Source organism: Mauremys mutica, chromosome 4 (genome assembly GCF_020497125.1).
Source record: "Mauremys mutica isolate MM-2020 ecotype Southern chromosome 4, ASM2049712v1, whole genome shotgun sequence".
In the NCBI taxonomy this organism is placed as follows: Eukaryota; Metazoa; Chordata; order Testudines; family Geoemydidae; genus Mauremys; species Mauremys mutica.
Genome location: NC_059075.1, coordinates 27,806,380 through 27,825,351, shown reverse-complemented (window position 1 = coordinate 27,825,351; position 18,972 = coordinate 27,806,380). Strand labels below are relative to the sequence as shown.

The following is an 18,972-nucleotide window of genomic DNA, read 5'->3' as shown; positions in this document are numbered from 1 at the left end:
TATGTTAACAGGCACTCTCATTACAATTACACTCATTCTCTTTCCCCTCCTGTGCTTTATCTCACTAACCATGAACTTGTTGATTTTAGTCTTAAATTAGATTATATGCATCCCAAGACAGGGTCCACATCATTTTTTATGCTTTGTGCATTGCCTATCATCACAATGGGGCTCCCACCCTGCTGGTGTAACAAATAATAATTTTCAAGGAACAGACTGATCTTGGGCACTTTGCCTTCAATCTTCAAGGCTTTTGGAGAAGCAAGTTTCCCATGTTTTGCTAGCCAGATTCACAAGCCCATTTGGCAACCTGGAAAGATGGGAAAAGGAGTTAATTCTGCACTGAAAGTGCTGTTAAAAATGTCTCTCTAGTGGACAAAGTGGGTCTAAAGCACAATGGGATTTAAAGCTTTGATGCTAAATCCACATCTATTTCTTTCATTCTGGAGCATGTAAGGCTGAAGATCTTATCTACCCAACAGCGTTCTACGTCACCTGTATGTGAAGCACTTTTTATACCCTCGGCACAAAAATTAATAGAGCTCTTTTGACCTTTAATCTGAAAGTATGGGGTGAAATCCTGGCTCCACTGAAATCAACAGGGGTTTGGCCACTGACTTCCATAGGGCCAGGATATCACCCATGATTTCTACTGTCTTACAAGTCAACAATTATAGTTCCCCTTGGGTTCTTTCCTTCTGAGCAGGAGATTGAAACTAAGAATGAAGCCTCTGATACATTTACTGAGCCAGCCTGATGTGCTACATATTCTACCTACAAACCAAATGCCAAAACCCTTGTGTTTACTACCTGAACTATAGAACATTCTTGCTGACTTACATAAGAAACATCATCTACATTTGTCAAGCATTGCTGTCTACCAGAAATGTAGCCACCTACCACATTCCCGCAGAGACTGAAGTGCAGCCATGAGATGAGAATGTTTGCATTAAGGAAAGTCAGTCAGTACAATTACAGATAATTTATTGCTCAGGGAAGACACTGAACTGACAGCTCCAGAGGTTGGTTTCTTCTGTTCATCCACAGAATATGTATAGCATGGGCAAATTTCCTCACACTGCCCTGCCATTAACGTGTCTTGAAAGGACAACAGGATAAGTCAGTCTCCAAACAGATTCTGCCCTTTGCCTCTCTGCTGAGACTGCCAATACGATTTTGCAAAAACAATGAGGCCTCTTTGTGGCACCTTAGAGACTAACACATTTATTTGGGCATAAGCTTTCGTGGGCTAAAACCCACTTCAACAGATGCATGGAGTGAAAAATACAGTAGGCAGGTATATATATTACAGCACATGAAAAGATGGGAGTTGCCTTACCAAGTGGGGGACGGGGGTCAGTGCTAACGAGGCTAATTCAAACAGGGTGGATGTAGCCTATTCCCAACAATTGACAAGAAGGGGTGAATATCAACAGAAGGAAAATTACTTTTTGTAGTGACCCAGCCACTCCCAGTCTTTATTCAGGCCTAATTTGATGGTGTCAAGTTTGCAAATTAATTCCAGTTCTGCAGTTTCTCATTGAAGTCTGTTTTTGAGGGTTTTTTTTTGTTGAAGTACGGCCACTTTTAAGTCGGTTATTGCGTGTCCAGGGAGACTGAAGTGCTCTCCTACTGGTTTTTGAATGTTACAATTCTTGATGTCTGATTTGTGTCCATTTATTCTTTTGCATAGAGACTGTCCGGTTTGGCCAATGTACATGGCAGAGGGGCATTGCTGGCACATGATGGCATATATCACATTGGTAGATATGCAGGTGAACGAGCCCCTGATGGTGTGGCTGATGTGGTTAGGTCCTGTGATGGTGTCCCTTGAATAAATATGTGGACAGAGTTGGCAACAGGGTTTGTTGCAGGGATTGGTTCCTGGGTTAGTATTTTTGTTTTGTGGTGTATAATTGCTGGTGAATATTTGCTTCAGATTGGGGGGCTGTCTGTAAGTGAGGACTGGCCTGTCTCCCAAGCTCTGTGAGAGTGAGGGATCATCCTTCAGGATAGGTTGTAGATCCTTGATGATGCGCTGGAGAGATTTTAGTTGGGGGCTGTAGATGATGGTTAGTGGTGTTCTGTTACTTTCTTTGTTGGGCCTGTCCTGTAGTAGGTGACTTCTGGGTATCCCTCTGTCAATCTGTTTCTTCACTTCTGCAGGAGGATATTGTAGTTTTAAGAATGCTTGATAGAGATCCTGTAGGTGTTTGTCTCTGTCTGAGGGATTGGAGCAAATGCAGTTGTATCTTGGGGCTTGGCTGTAGACAATGGATCATGTGATGTGATCTGGGTGAAAGCTGGAGGCATGTAGGTAAGTGGAGCGGTCAGTAGGTTTCCAGTATAGGGTGGTTTTTATGTGACCATTGCTTATTTGCACTGTAGTGTCCAGGAAGTGGATCTCTTGTATGGACTGGTCCAGGCTGCGGTTGATGGCAGGGTGGAAATCGTTGAAATCCTGGTGGAATTCCTCAAGGGCCTCCTTCCCATGGGTCCAGTTGATGAAGATGTCATCAGTGTAGTGCAATTAGAGTAGGGGCACTAAGAGACGAGAGCTGAGGAAGCATTGTTCTAAATCAGTCAGGATTTTGGTTACAGTCTATATAGGAGTCCATTGGGAACTGGACTGAGACCAACTCATTTCACATAAGTCACCATACAGTCATCAGATGGTAATGGCTTTCTGTCACTGCTGACCCAGTATGGATTCAAGCCAATTACCCAGAGGTAAAAGGCTCTATACCCCATTATTGCCAAGCCATCCAGTCCCCAATGGCTGCCTAATACAGATATCTTTGCTGCAGACATCCAAAGATTCGGTGCATGTGTTAGCATTATAAAATGCTGATTAGTTCTGTAAAATTGTTTTTTAGTCTAAAACACAATACCCTCTAGTCTCCTACAATTTCTTCATTATTATAACAGTAAAAAAACCTGGTGTCTGATTCCTTAAATCAGACACCACTGATCCACATAACAAACAGAGGCTACATTACAATTTAAAAATTATCCTAGCTCTTGAGTCACAATTTAATTTTCTTCTTGCTGCTGTCATTCCAGCCCATGTGCTAGCTTATTTACCTACTTACAGGCTTCTCTACAGTGCTCATCAGATTATCTCAGTGCCCCACATTCATGAATGTCTCTTGCCTCACAACACCCTTGTCCATTAGGAAAGGATGAGCATACTCATTTTGGAGAGAGGCACAAAGGAAATTAAGGCCGTGGTTTCCAACAGTGACCTGTGATTTAGGGTGCCAAACTCGAAACACATCAGGTATTAGTCTGTAGCAGAGCTTGAAATATGGACCCAGCTCTCTTTGATCCCAGTCCAGTGCCTTAACCACATGGCCATCCTTCCTCCCTTAACAATCGCCCACCTATAAATTGTTTCAAGGTTGTTTCACTTCACAAAAGGAGTTGACAATGTACTCCTTAGAAACAAGGTAGGTGAGGATATTGGACCAATAAAAGTTATTACATCCCCCACCTTGTCTCTCTCATATCCTTGGACCAACAAAGCTACAACACTGCAAACAATATACTGCCTACTCAGGCAAAACTCACAAAACTTCAATGGGAATTTTACTTAAATAAACAAGTGTAGAATCAGGTCAATATTTATTAGATAAATAAAAGGATTTTCAAGAAGGCTCTAGTTCTCTCAGAGTTAGCGTTGTCCTGAGTCTTCTGCCATTTAGAACCATGAAGCATGACATTCACGAAAACCACAAGACACTATTGCACCAAAGTAATAAATAGGAGAGAATGTGTTCAGTGGATGCTTGGACTCTGGATCAGCAGTTCTATTCCTGACTGTCACTCAACCACTGTGGCACTTGGGCCTGGTCTACACTGGGGGGGGGGTCGGGATCGACGTCCGCGGCTCCCCCGTCGACTCCGCCACCGCCGTTTGCGGTGGTGGAGTTCCGGAGTCGACGGGAGCGCGTTCGGAGTTCGATATATCGTGTCTTGATGAGACGCGATACATCAAACTCCGAGAATTCGATTGCTACCCGCCGATCCGGCGGGTAGTGAAGACGTACCCTTGGGTAAATCACTTGGTCCCCATATGCCTTTGTTTCCTGAACTGTAATAGAGATATAATTATATTTATCTACCTCCCAAGGATGTTTGAAACATTCATGGATCTGATTCTTCTCCCATTAAAGCCAGTGCATTTTTTACCACTGATTTTCATGGGAGCAGATTATGGCCCAATATCTCAATTGTTTCTGGGATTCTCCGTTGACAGGCATTATGCACAAAAAAATAAATAGTGCCCATGCAACTTTAAAAGGTATGAATAACCACTTACAGGTCAGTGCCACTGATAGCATGACCACATTTCAGAACATTTTGAGTCGTAAGTGCCTTACTGCATATTGCAGTTCTAACTGTTACGTCAACTTGTAATAAATACATACATACAAACAAACCAGGAAAACACAGAACCACCCCCCACTTATCTGAATTCGGAATGAATGTTGGCCTACCTGGTTTCCTTGTTTCCCGTCTCCCTTCCTTTCCACTTTCCCCAGTATGTTATCTGTGCAATTTGGATGTGGCCCGGGGTTAGGGCCTGACACCTGATCCCAACCCCAGTGAAGTCAAAGGAAAGAGTGCTGTGGAGTTCAGTGCATTTTGTGTCAAGCCCCTGGTCTCCTTTTGGCAGTAAAGTAGGATGGACACCAATGGTGATATATAAATAAAACATCAAAACCACAAGGAATTAAGTAGTCTAATACCAAACAACCTAAAGAGCACCAGATAGGGCCGTGCCTTCTTGAGAAATCACCGCCTTTTTTTCTTGCAGTGCAATTAAGATGTCTGCCCAAATTTATTTCTACACAGAAAGCACAGGCCATCGAAGATTGTTTATTAACTGAAGGCACGTGCATGCACACACACACAAATCACAGCCTGGCATGACCCTCCTAAGGCTTACAAACAGTCCCAGCTTCTACGTTTGCATTATACAGACTGGACTGGACAAGAGGCTCCTGTCATTTAGTAAGGCAGGGCTCCTTAATTCAGCAGAAGTTGAAAGTTCCGCAGCTGACATCACAATGAATCATTTCATTGTAATAAGGCTAATGTCATCCTGGGAGTAACTCGATTTAATCCGTCATTGTTTCAAGAGTCTTGGTTGTCAGTGAATAGCGCAGGCACAAAACATAAAAAGCAATGGCTCGCCCCACCTTGCTAAATCCATGAGTCAACCACAGCCAAGCACAATGATTAACAAATCTAGTATATTTACTGTTTGCACTGGCTTTATATACCTGAAAGCTAACCTCTTGCAGTGTTCTGAACTCATTTGATGCTCTATTTGGTACTGGACTGGCACACTTGGAAAATGGAGTGTTCCAGGTACAGCATGGGCACTACCCAAGCAAGCTACTCCCCAAAGTGTCTCAATGCTGGAGGAGCTACCTCTAGATATGAGAAGGTAACTCAATATCTGTAGCCAATTACATTTTTGGTCTCAATGTCTGGGCTGCCAATGCGGATGCCAATAAGGACCGTGGTTTTTGTAATCTCCCTAATGGGAACTGGATGAGACCATGATATTTGTTTCACATAAACCACCAAACAGCCATCAAATGGTAACAGCTTTTGAATACCATTACTATTCCCAACCTGCTGCTGGTTTGCACCACAACAGTAACTGTTCTAAATATTTTTGCAACAAACCGCAGTTCGCTCCGTCTCTCAGTTAAAGGGAACATTGTCAAAGCTAACAGCCCCATATTTTTTTATTACTAATTTTTTGTACTATTTATTTTCTTAAAATTTTTAAACATATTTACGGGCATCTATCCAGTGCTCCCATCCCATAAATTTAAATTTACAACATACACATAAACAAAGAACTGGCCATAAATATATCCAACACAACAGCCTTAACAAAGAGACCAACTGTCTTAACTAAAGACCCCAACAGAGCTCAGGGCCCCATTGTGCCATACAAATCAAGCACTTGAAGGACACAGAAGACCTTGGGGAGCTAACACTTGCCTTGGGGAGCTAACACTGTAAAAGACCTATGTGATGCACCAGACAATGGTTTGCACATAAGGGTCAGAGATGTTGTCAGTGAGATCAGGAGATGAAGGTCATGCAAAGGAAGGCTATTCAAAAGGAGAAGCCTTTCAGGAAGGCTCTAAAGGAGAGGGAGAGAGCTCAGCATGTGGGTTGTGGGAGACTGCTCCAAGGGGAGAGCAGCAGGGGCACAGAGCCCGAAGGAAAAGGTGGAGGAGGAGAAGATGGGAGCAGAGGAGCACACTGCCTGACCTCGCGAGGTGCCAAATGCTAACAGGAGCTGAGAGCACTCAGCACTTCTCAGGATTGGGTCCACGAAGAAAGTGGGAGCACAGGATTAGAGGAGAGCAATGATCTAAAGAGGAGAATATTGTTATGTATTTTCATAGAAGGACTATCAGCTTTGACAGAGTCTGCTTCATCATAACTCATTTGTAAACAATAATGTTCATGTGACTCACTCAGAGTTATGCCTTCTGTAGAGATCAAGTTGCTAGGGGCCGTAACTGGTTACATTTTCCCTCAAAACCCACTTGGCTCACATCCTTGGCAACAAGAGATTCTGCATTTGTGCACGTCCACTGCCCACAGATTTGAGACCCTTTCAAAAAACACTGAAAAACAATTGATGCCTTTTATTATTTCTTTTTTACATTCCGTAACCAGCAAGGAATTACCATGTACAAAGATTTTCGAACAGCTTGCAACATACACGGAGCTAGAAGTAATGTCCCAAGGAGTAACAGCAAATGGATCTCAATGGAATGTGGTGCTATTTGTATTATTTTTTCATTATTTATTTAGCACCATATGGAGGACATGATGATTTAGAGGCAAATGAGAAGACAGCCTTGCTTTAAAGACAATCCTGCAACCCTTACTCATTTGAGTAACCCTTACATATGTGAATAATTCCAACAGACTTCAGTGGGACTACTCATGTGACTAAGGGCTACTTGCATGAGTAAAATTTTGCTGAAAGAAGTCCTAATGGAGACAGAAACCATAAACAGAAAACAGGCATTTGGGAACAGGGGAGTCAACAGAAAACAAGGGGCTAGGGGAAACTGACGCAATGCTGCAGCTTTGTGTATTCCCCCTTTACAGCATGGATGTGCAGAGTCTTGGAAGTGAGAGCATGGACTCTCAACTGAGAGAAAACAAGGAGCCAGGGAAGAATCTTAAGGAAGACGTTGGGGGAGATACGCTCACAGCTGCAGGAGCAGAAGACAGGTTTTTCCGGGGTTCTCTTTTATCACACTTTTATCTGTCCCAAGGAAAGTATTGTGTAAGATCATAGTCCACCATATATCAGAGGCAGTTGATAGCGTTCTGAGAAAAGAGCAAGCTGGTTTTCGGAAATGGTGTGGATGCACAGACCAGATCTTCACTTAGGGCCGTCCCTACCTATGGTGGTGCCCTACGCAGCCCAAGCACTTGCACCCCCGTCTGCGGAGGGGGGAGGAAGGTGCGCTCCGCTGGCTGGCTGGCCCCTCCGAGGGGGGCGGAAGGGACTGCACTCAAGGGCTGCAGGGCCGCAGGGGCAGGAGATGTGGGGGGCAGCAGCGGGGCAGGGAGACCCAGGACAGCACTGGGGATTAGCAGGTGGTCTGGCGCCAGCAGCAGGAGTCGGGCCTGCCCCATCCCCCCCGCCCTCATCGGCGGCAGTGGGAAGCAGAGCAACCCGGCCCCAGACCGCTCCACTCTCCCAGCTCCCAGCCCTGTCGCTTGGGGGAGGGGGCTTGGAGGAAGGGGTCAGGCCCACCCCCAGTGGCGGTGGGGGGAAGTGGAGCAACGCGGCTGGGAGCTGATGGAGCGGAGCGGGCTGGGGCCAGGTTGCTCTGCTTTCTGCTGCCACTGGTGAGTGCGGGGGTGGGCCCGATCCCTTCTGCCGGCTTCAGTACCCCACTAATCCTGCGGGCCACGTCACTGCGGGGGAGGGGGCTTGAAGGAAGGGGTGGAATGGGGGCGTGGTGGGGGCAGAGCAGAGGTGGGGAGTGCTTGGGAGAAGGGGTCAAATGGGGGCAGGACGGGGGTGGAGCAGGGCGCTGGCTGGGGGATGGGGATGGCCGCTGGAGCCAGCACCGCATACGCAGCATGCAGCTGCCTTGGGCACCACGAAATTTGGTGCCCCAAATTATGTGGTGCCCTACGCAGCTGCATGTTCTGCATATGCCTAATGAGAGCCCTGTCTTCACTCTACAAAACGTAACAGAACAGTGCTTAGAATGGCAATGGCAACTCTGCATAAATTTCATAGACTTTGAGAAGGCGTTTGATAGCATTCACAGAACCAGCCTATGGCGCATTCTGCGGGCATATGGAATTCCTTTTCGTACAATCAACGTAATCAAAAGCTTCTATTTCAACTTTACATGCAGTGTTGATCACAGTGAGCTCAGTTTTGAAGTCAAAACAGGAGTACATCAGGGGTGTGTCATGTCTGCAATCATCTTCAATATTGCCATTGACTGGGTAATGCAGCGTGCAACAGAAAACATGCCACAAGGCATTAAATGGACACTCTTCTCATCCCTTGAAGACCTGGACTTTGCAGATGATGTCGCTCTCCTATCACATACCCAACACCATATACAAGAAAAAACAACTAGACTCAACGTATTCAGACAGCAAATTGGACTGAAAATCAACCACAGTAAGACAGATATCATGACCTTTAATATTGCCTCACCATCACCAGTAGATACATTCACATATTTGGACAGCACCATCAGTCAGGACGGTGGAACAAGCCAGGACATCCGAAACAAAATCAAGAAAGCCAGAAACACCTTCAGGAGCTTAAATACAGTCTGGAAATCATCAAAATACAACACCAAAACCAAACTCAAGATTTATCAGAGCTGCATACTTTCAACACTACTTTATAGTGCAGAATGCTGGGGCATGAGAAAGTATGACATGTCCAAACTGTCTTCATTCCATACAACCTGCCTTGGAAAAATCCTCCGTATATTTTGGCCCAGAACAATCTCAAACCAAGATCTATTGACACAGTGCAGCCAAGAGGACCTGAGCACCAGCATTGCCAGGGGGCGCTGGAGATGGATCCGTCATGTGCTTCGGATGGAAACTGATTCCATCACCAGAGTAGCAATAAGATGGACACCTGAAGGAAGCAAAAACGAGGCCACCCGAAAAAAACATAGCGAAGAGCTGTGGAAGCTGAGCTGAAAAACCTGGGGCACAGCTGGGGACCATTGAAAGACTTGCCAGAAACAGACAGGAGTGGAGGAGCTTCATTACTACCCTAAACACCAGAGGCATAATAGGAACATGATGATGATGATGATCAAACTGTGGGTCAGTAGCCCAACGTGGCTTGTGACCCTGTTTTAATGGGGTCACCAGGGCTGGTGATAGACTTGCTGGGGCTAGGAGCCAGAGCCAGAGCCAAAGTCTGAGCCTCACCACCTGTGGCAGAAGCTAAAGCCTGAACCCCACTACCCAGGGCCAAAGCCCAAGCCCAAGCTCCACTGCCTGGCGCCAAAGCTTCAGCCCTTGCTGGCAGGGCTCAGGTTACAGGCTCCCTGCCTGGAGCTGAAGCCATTGGGTTTCAGCTTTGCGCCCCCTCCGCGCCCCCCTGCCCTGGGTGGTAGGGCTCAAGTTTTAGCTTTCCTCACACACACATGCTAAGCCGCTGGATTTAACAAGAGTTTGGACACCAGGAGAGAAGAGAGGAAGAGGCTCACACAAGCCTGTGAGCCTGCGCCACAAGGTGGATAGTGCAGTTGCCAAATGGGACAGAGATAAGAGGGGAAGGAACAGGAGTGAGCACAGCAGCGAAGATGGGAGGTTCCATTTCTGACACATTGATTTCGTGGACTGTTGTTCCATAGCTTAGTACAATTACAACCCCTGAAAACAACGTTCGTTGTTGGAGTACAATATATAGCAAGGGAGAGCATGGTGATTTAAGGGTGGGCTTTATGGAGCTGAAGCCAAACAACAGGAAACACATTTTAATTGTCTCTGTGGTTCCTTTGCCCCAGTCACTCACCCAACTGACAATCTCAAAGAGTTTCCCTTCCCTGCCCCTTTGGTGGAAGCAACTCCCCTTCTGGAACGATGATTGTTTATTCTTCATTTTTACGGGCCCTTGCAACTGCCAGTCAAACAGCGTGGGCAGGATTCCCTGAACAGAGTATGCCAGCAACACATCTACAACACTGGAGTACTGTGTGCCAAGCTGTAATTACACAGCCTTGCTATGTGGCCTTGGATGAGCCGTGATGGCCAAGTAATTACACACAGGGAAATGTGCCTTTTACATTAACCCTTGAGGGCTATGAGTCAAGACTTGTTCACAATGTAATGGGATAATAAAGAGCAAATTACACATTGATGTCAGAGATTTAGGCTGTTGATTCCAAGTTGTAAAGGACCAAACTGCAGATGTCTGCCTCCCCTTTTTCCTCCCACCCCCAGCCACGTCTTTCATTTTAAATGAGATTTCATTCTATCAGAGCACAAAATGGGACACTATCATTAAACTGCACCAGAGTTTCCAGGGCAAACTCCCATTTTCATTCCATTGTTACTTTACATTTATTTACACTGTGTCTTTAATACAAAAGCAATAGCAAAAGGTGATAGCTGGTTTTAAGGGCGTAAAGAGCTCTCCCAGGATTATAACTTTATACAACAGTGGAGGCAGGGGACAGTTCACCCAGGCACCTACAAAAGTGCCACGGGGTCGCTGATGTCTATGTAGTTATTTATATTGTACTCACCTTCGTGACTGTCTGAACACTGAGTAATAATACCTCTCTCTTGGGTAGCACTCTTCATTGGTAGGTCTCACAGTGCTTTACAAAGGTCACAATCATTATCCTCATTTTACAGATGAGGCACAGAGAGGTGAGGTGATTTGCCCAAGGTTTCCCAGTAAACCAGTGGCAGAGCTGAGACTAGAACCTAGGTCTCCCAGCTCTATCCACTAGGCCACACCGCCTCCCATAGTGTTAACATCCACAGTGTCTACCAGACAGGACTTTGTTTTTACATTTTCATCCAACAGAGCCAGACATGGAAAACTGCCTGGTGCTCAATTTATCTAGTGAAGAAGAATTAAGGGTGATGGAATCTGGACTTGTGGTTCTAGGTATCACAAACACAGAGCCTGAGCCTGCAAAGAGAGCCACACAAACCCTTTCCCTGGTGCAGAATCCTTAGTGCTCCACTTCAAAGGCACCGTTTGCTATGGGGAAAGAAGACAGCTGCCCCCACCCCACGCGCTTTGTTTGCCACTCCCCCCCCTCTTTTTCATAGGTCTTTAGCAGTGGTGGGCAGCCTGCGGCCCACATGCAGCCCGTCAGGGTAATCCGCTGGCGGGCCACGAGACAGTGTTTACATGCCCATCGGCAGGCACGACCGCCTGCAGCTCCCAGTGGCTGCGGTTCGCCGTTCCCAGCCAATGGGAGCTGCAGGAAGCATCGGCCAGCACATCCCTGTGGCCTGTGCCTCTTCCCGCAGCTCTCACTGGCCGGAAACGGCAAACCGCAGCCACTGGGAGCTGCAGGCGGCCATGCCTGCGGATCATCAATGTAAACACTGTCTCGCGGCCTGCAAATGGATTACTGCATGCAGCCCATGGGCCACAGGTTGCCTGCCACTGGTCTATATGCACCACTTCTTCTCCCCCGACCCCTGCAGGCTATATAATCAGATATAATGTTCTATACGCGGATACAACTTGGAGCCCCACAGAATTTTTCTGAAATGACACTGCTGCTCTACTTGGCCACAAGGGGCCTGTACACATGGAACTGTTTGCAGGATCGGGCCCCTGAACATCTCCAGCTCTTTGTAGTTTATGCAATACCAATTAAAGATGTTTTCATTTTGTGCTCATGTTGCAACTCCAAACAGATTGGAATTTTTCAAGGGAACTCCCTACTAGCCTAGTATAGTTCTCAGTTTCACTATACACTGACCCTACCACGTGTTTGGGCAGGAGGGGGGAGCGGATGTTAAAATGAATACTACCATTAAGGGCTGTACCATAGTAGCTCTCACACCACCCGCAGGGCTGCTTGGGTTAACTATAAATACATTATACTACATGTCCGTGTGGAATACCAGAATGCCAGTGCACTGCTCCTCTCCCTCCCCCGTTCCTGCTGACTGACAGAGAGACCTGCTGAACACAACAGAGTGCAGGTGCGGGATAAAACACTGAATGGAGCCTCAGGAATAATATTAGCACCCACAGGATTCAAGCGCAGGGCAAACCCACCAGTTAAGTGGTTCTCAGCCTTTCCAGACGACTGTGCCCCTTTCAGAGTCTGATTTGTGTTGTGCACCCCCAAGTTTCAACTCACTTAAAAACTACTTGCTTACAAAATCAGACATAAAATCACAAAAGTGTTACAGCGTACTGAAAAACTGCTTGCTGTCTTATTTTTACCATATAATTGTAAAATAATTCAATTGGAATATAAATATTGAATTCACACTGCAGTGTAAAGTGTACAGAGCAGTAAAAGCAAGTCATTGTCCGTATGAAATGGTAGTTTTTGCACTGACTTTGCTAAGTGCTTTTTAAGTCGCCTGTTGTAAAGCTAGGCAAATCTCCAGCTGAGTTGATGTACCCCCTGGAGGACCTCTCAGTACTCCCAGGCATACCCGTACCCCTGGCTGAGAACCACTGCACCAGCTGGTGCCAGGGACACGCCAGGGGCAGGAAAGCGTTAAGCTCTGCTGCCACCCAACTTGGTGGCTTCCCCTCTCAGGCTGAGCGCCACTCACTCATTTCCCCAAGCCCTGCAGTGGTGCTGGAACAATTTTTATAGTGGGGGCGCTGAAGGCGGACACCATGTACTTGGGCTGTTATTACTACTTCAAGCCTGGGGGTGCAGCACCCTTCCCCCCCCCGCACTCCCTACGCTGCCTAGAAAAAGTTTGTTTCCAGCAGAAGGGGGGGCACAACGTGCCAACTCTCCTCTCCGCTTGTCAGCGCGCGGATCCCGCCTGCCACGGCCTGGGCCAGGCTGGGACCCGGAGGGCTCGGCGGCCCCTTCTGGGCGTTCAGCAGCGAATGTGAAAGTGCCCTGCCGAAGCGCAGCGCTCTGCCCTCCCCCAGGGCACCCCGCAGGGCTTGCGCCCCCCGTCCCCGGCCCTGACCCGGAGCGCCCGAAAGGGGTCACTTACCCAGCAGGGGCATGGGTGGCGGGGGGGCTGCTCGGGACGAGCCTCAGCAGGAGGAACCCGGGAGCAGGCGGCTGCGGCAGTGGCGCCTGCGGAGTTTGAATGGCGTTTGCTGAGGCCCCTCCCTCTCTGTCCCGTCCCCGATCGGCCTGACACAGCCCGTCCCCGCCACATGCAAGCGGGGGAGGCGAGCGCAATGGCGAGCCGTGCCCTGCCCACGGATGCCCGGCTGGGTGGCTGCACTCCGCAGGCGGCTGCTCTGGATCGTCTCCAGTTGGGTTGCAAACAATCCTTCCGGCCCGCCTGTCCCGTCCCCCCCCGCCCGCTCCAGGGGAGGCTGCAGCTCAGCCCATCAAGCACCCGCCGCCCCTTGCCAGGCTTGTAACCGGGGGGCACGGAGCCGCGCAGCCCGCGGCAGCCCGTTATGTAACCTCATCAGGGGGCTTATGCAACGGACGGGCTCTGTGCGGGGCGCCGGCCTCCAGAGCCAGGGAGCAGCTTTGAGCGGCGTCCCACTCACATCAGAAAGCCAGCTCCCGCTTTCACAACTGCCTTGGCACTTTTGGGCGACGAGCCGCAAAATCCGTTTGCCTAGTAAGCATGGCTTCTCTGCCTCGTCGCTGCCCATCTCCTCCTCCTCAATCCCGCGGCGTGTGTGCGATGATCCCCCCAGCTCCTTTCCAACGCAACAGCTTGCTATGTCATACACACGCAGGATTATGACTTCATCCTGGGATCAAGCAGAAGGAGAAGCTGAGTTAAGAGGGAGAAAGATTTGATTAAAGCTCGAGTCGCCTCTGCAATGGGCAGGGCATTACAGGGAGAGGTAAATGAGGTTTGTGGTAACCTAGTTCCAACCATCATAAGGCCCTACGCACAGCAGGTAGGTTGTTTGACTCTGAAGGGTCTTGCCTTTTAAACTCGGTTATTTTAATCCTGCACTGTGCACATCCAAGAGCTGTGTATTACTTTAAAAGCAGCATAAGTGTTGGAAGGATGCACTTAACAGAGCAGGCTGTTTTCTCTTAATACCTTTTTCATACACCGCTTTTGAGAAGCAAATGGTGACCTTACAAAACAATTACAGATTCATCTAGGACTACACACACTGCTGTCACAAGGGTAATCAATTCCATCTCAGAAATAAGAACAGCAGCTTCTATTTTAATATCCATGAGTATTGTTTATATTATAGTAGCACCTCCTGGCTCAAACTGAGAATTGGACGTGATTGTGCTAGGTGCTGTACAAACACAGTAGCAGATGGTCCTTGCCCCACAGAGTTTATAATCTAAACAGACAAGACAGCCAAAAGGAGACAGCATCCTCATTATGCAAATGGAAAATTGAGGCAGAGCTAAATCTCCAGTCTTATAAAGAGTTATATGCTAAACCAGTATGGTCAAGCTCGAAAATTCAAAAAGCATTACTCTGGTCTCCATAAAGTCACAAGACTGGCTTAATAAATGTTCTAATTCCCTTCTGTTTTTTTAATCTTGAGGCTCCACATTTTCGTGTTTTTCTCTGCAATCATGAGGGCTAGAAACTTACTTTATAAAAAGGCAGGAGTCTGATGTAATCACATGACTTCAGGAACACGGGCTTTATGAAAGTCACCAAGTATGAGACTCGTGATAAAATCATGAAAGTTGGCAATGTTGCTTTATACTTGGAAATAGCTCCATTAAGACTACACAAGCAATCTGCAGCAGACCTGGAAATTGGACTCAGGCTTTCAGTCCCAGACCAGTTCCTTAACCACAAGGCTATCTCTCCTCTTGAATTACTGCCCATAAGATAGGCCAATAGTTTCACACTTCATCATATAAACCAATAGGAAAAACAATTCTAGTTTGTCACAAAAACAATATCAAAACAACCAAAGCTCATTCAAAGTAAGAACTAAGAAACTGAAAAACACAAACTGTTGTGATGTTCACTTCCATTCTCAATCAAGTTGCCATATGCATTTGATCAAGATAAATTATTTACCCTGCAAACAAATCTATTATGCTTCTGCCCCTACTGCATATATGTATTTATATAAAAACAGAAAGACCAAGATGTTTTGATTTTCCAGCACTAAGGTAGTCTTTGTTTACATAACCAAATAAAGGAGCACAGGCAACAAGAAACATCCTACAATTTGACCTGTAGCATCAGAGTATTTAGCTAGAATCATTAAAAAACACATTGTATCAAGCAATTCCCATTCTGTCTCAGGTTAAAGCTTTTCTGTATCCTCATAACATAATTGAACAAAAATCAAATGAATACATAGAACTCTGTATTACAATCATTAGTAAGGTTTAAGTGAGGGTGCATTTCCTAAAAGAAACATTGGGGCAAATCTAAACAGATGAGGGTTTTTTGGTTTGTTTGTTTGTTTTGTTTTAATGTTAGATCTAAACTTTCCATTGCTTGGACACATCCACTACAACATTTCTGCAATCCATTAAAAAGGTATAGCCAAAGTGACTGCATTGAGCCCTGAACTTGCTTTTAGGTGTGCTGGATTTAATAAAAAAGTATATATTGCATGTAGCTTATACACTATTATCTACATCTATAACTAAATAAAACATATTGGCTAGCAGGGATGTGTATCACTGGTTGCTGCTGCACAGAATCAGAATTACTCAACTTCACATCACAGTCCCTGGAAGGTATTTAGACAACTAATCCTCAGGGATTTCAATGGGAAATAGGCACCTAAATACCTTTGAGATTCTGGGCCCACAAACCTCTGGACTGGTTTGCTGGCCCTTGGCAGTAAAGTTCCAGCACACTGCAAAAGGCTCCCCCACTCCCCTGCACTTCTGCCATCAGGGCCGTGCTTAGGATTTATGGTGCCCTCGGCGGGATTATTAAACTGGTGCCCCTGTGCCTGTCTTGTTCTTAGCCACACAAAGATAAGCTTACACTATTGGAAAACTTGCCACATGCATATTATTAAAACCAGTTTAACTTAATTAAGCACACTGTAATGCTGATGGACTAGCACTAAAGAAGTAGCACTATAGAAAAAATTCTGATTTGACAGAATGATACAAATAATATAATTTTTTAATTTGTCAACATTTTATTGGAAATTTATATGAAGAGGTATTGAAACAAGGATTTGTTTTTATTTAAAAGCAATCTTTCTGGGGTTTTTTGGCTGCAAAATCAGTAATAATGTCATCGTATGACAAAGACAAAGTGATGTCTTGTTTGATTGCAAGTCTAGCAAGACCAGTCAAGTGTTCCTGACTCCTTGTAGAGCGGAGATAGTTTTTAATGAGCTTTAGTTTTGAGAAACTCTGTTCTCTTGATGCTACTGTTATAGGAATTATCAGTAGAATACGAGTGGCAATGTACACATTAGGATGTATGTCAACAAGTTTGCTGGTATGAATAAACTGTGCAATGTTCATCATCAGTTTTGCATGTGGCAACATTAATGACAGTGTACTCAATTCTTCATACAGTTCAAGTCCATTTAAATCAAAATGATCGCCATGCTTCAGGAGGCTCTCTAGGTCAGGGGTCCCCAACATGGTGCCCGTGGGTGCTATGGCGCCCGCAGGGGCCTCTCAGTGCACCTGCGTACTGGCCAGCGGACGAGCATCCGTGGAAATGCCACCAAAATTCGGCGGCATTTCGGTGGCGACACCTCTGGATGATGCCACTTGCCGCCAACAAGCGGCATCATCCAGAGGTGTCGCCGTTGAAATGCCGCCGAATTTCAGCGGCATTTAGGCGGATGCTCGTCCACCGCCATGGTCCTTCCTCTGGCACCCGCCAGATTTAAAAGGTTGGGGACCACTGCTCTAGGTTCTTGCACTTTTTCATTAGTTGCTCTTGTTTTCCTATTTTGTTGAATCTAGTCCTGATCAGCCCACTTCCAGCTGAGTGAATGGAACCCCAGGCCAACAGCGGGTTGAGTGGCTCAGCCAGGGTATCAGCCGCCAGCCTGCTCAGCCCGCTGCCAGCCTGGGGTTCCTTGGGGATCTCCAGGCCAGCAGTGGGTGCTGAGTGGGGCTGGCGGCTGGGACCCGGGTGGAAATGGGGCATCAGTTGTTGGAGGGCTCTATTTAGCAGTAACAGGGCTATAGGAAAGTCAGTCAACATTTTTTGTTTCTCTGATGAAAACTGGCTCACTCCCTTCCCCATATCAAACTTGTCACAAATAATTGTCAACAACTTAATTTTCTGTTTTTGGCTAAGAGATTGATTTTAAAAAAAAAATATTGAAATTGAATTCAGGATTGTTAGCAAGCATTTTTGGCAAACAAATTTGTTAAATGACAATCTAAATGGCAACACAGTACTGCTTTCATGCTTGGCTCACCCCCCAGCCTGCTGGTCCAACAGCTGCAGTACAGGAGGAGATAGGTGGAAAACTGCAGGACCCCAAAATCCACCTCTTGGGGTGCAGAGTGGCAACAGCAGCAGCAAACCCTCAGGTTTGATCACACACCAATGGGCACCACCGCCAGCCCAACAGACCATGGTGAAGTTAGCACAGCATCTGATCTCAGGGACGGGGCACCCATGGAGCCACAGCAGCTCATCCTGCCCTGTGCAACTCCCCCTGGATGAGATGGATCACTGCCAGCCTGGGGGAGAGACGTGCTCCCCAGCTAGGGTGACCAGATCCAGATGTCCTGATTTTATAGGGCCAGTCCCGATATTTGGGGCTTTGTCTTATATAGGTACCAATTACACTGGTCTACAATTTTTGAGAAGTCGTCTGCATCAGAGATAAAATGTGCTATTTATTATGTATTTTGATGTGCTGAATTCAAATACGACAATTAAAACAACTGATTGGCTACTGTTTCTAAGATATTTAAGTTTTTACATTTTATGTCTATGTATATTGTGTAGATAGTAGAGTTTTAATCATAAATTGTAAACCTAGGTCTTTTCATGTGTTTATGGTTGCTTTACATGATAATATTTCACCTGTCCTGTTTATGTAACACTTTAAAAATCAGCAAAAGGGTTATATAAATAAAATGTATTATGAAACAAAAGGCAAAAAACTATTATGTACATAGTTTAGTCCTATTCAGTGTCTACTCAGCGCTTCTTGGCTTGTCTCTTGTATTCATTAAATGGAGCATCTCTTGTCACTGTCCAGCAATAGTCTGCAAGCATTGATGGGTTCCATTTGCCCTGATAGCGTTTCTCCATTGTTGCAATGTCCTGGTGAAATCGCTCGCCGTGCTCGTCGCTCACTGCTCCGCAGTTCGGTGGAAAAAAATCTAGATGAGAGTGCAAAAAATGTATCTTTAGTGACATGTTGCAACCAAGGCTTTTGTATGCCTTGAGGAGGTTTTCCACCAACAACCTGTAGTTGTCTGCCTTGTTGTTTCCGAGAAAATTTATTGCCACTAACTGGAAGGCTTTCCATGCCGTCTTTTCCTTGCCATGCAATGCATGGTCAAATGCATCATCTCGAAGAAGTTCACGAATCTGAGGACCAACAAAGACACCTTCCTTTATCTTAGCTTCACTTAACCTTGGAAATTTTCCATGGAGGTACTTGAAAGCTGCTTGTGTTTTGTCAATGGCCTTGGCAAAGTTCTTCATCAGACCCAGCTTGATGTGTAAGGGTGGTAACAAAATCTTCCTTGATTCAACAAGTGGTGGATGCTGAACACTTTTCCTCCCAGGCTCCAATGACTGTCGGAGTGGCCAATCTTTCTTGATGTAGTGGGAATCTCTTGCACGACTATCCCATTCGCAGAGAAAACAGCAGTACTT

General features: G+C 46.2%; 1 protein-coding gene across 3 annotated transcripts in view; it reads right to left on the bottom strand.

The window, feature by feature from the left end:
• SYNE3 (spectrin repeat containing nuclear envelope family member 3) overlaps positions 1-13,874 on the bottom strand; it is a 92,735-nt gene extending 78,861 nt beyond the window's left edge. For all 3 annotated transcript variants that reach the window (XR_006578858.1, XR_006578860.1, XR_006578859.1), the window contains exon 1: positions 13,739-13,874. The gene's annotated coding sequence lies outside the window, so the exon portion shown is untranslated. The remainder of the gene's footprint in view (positions 1-13,738) is intronic.
• Positions 13,875-18,972: the final 5,098 nt, after the last annotated feature.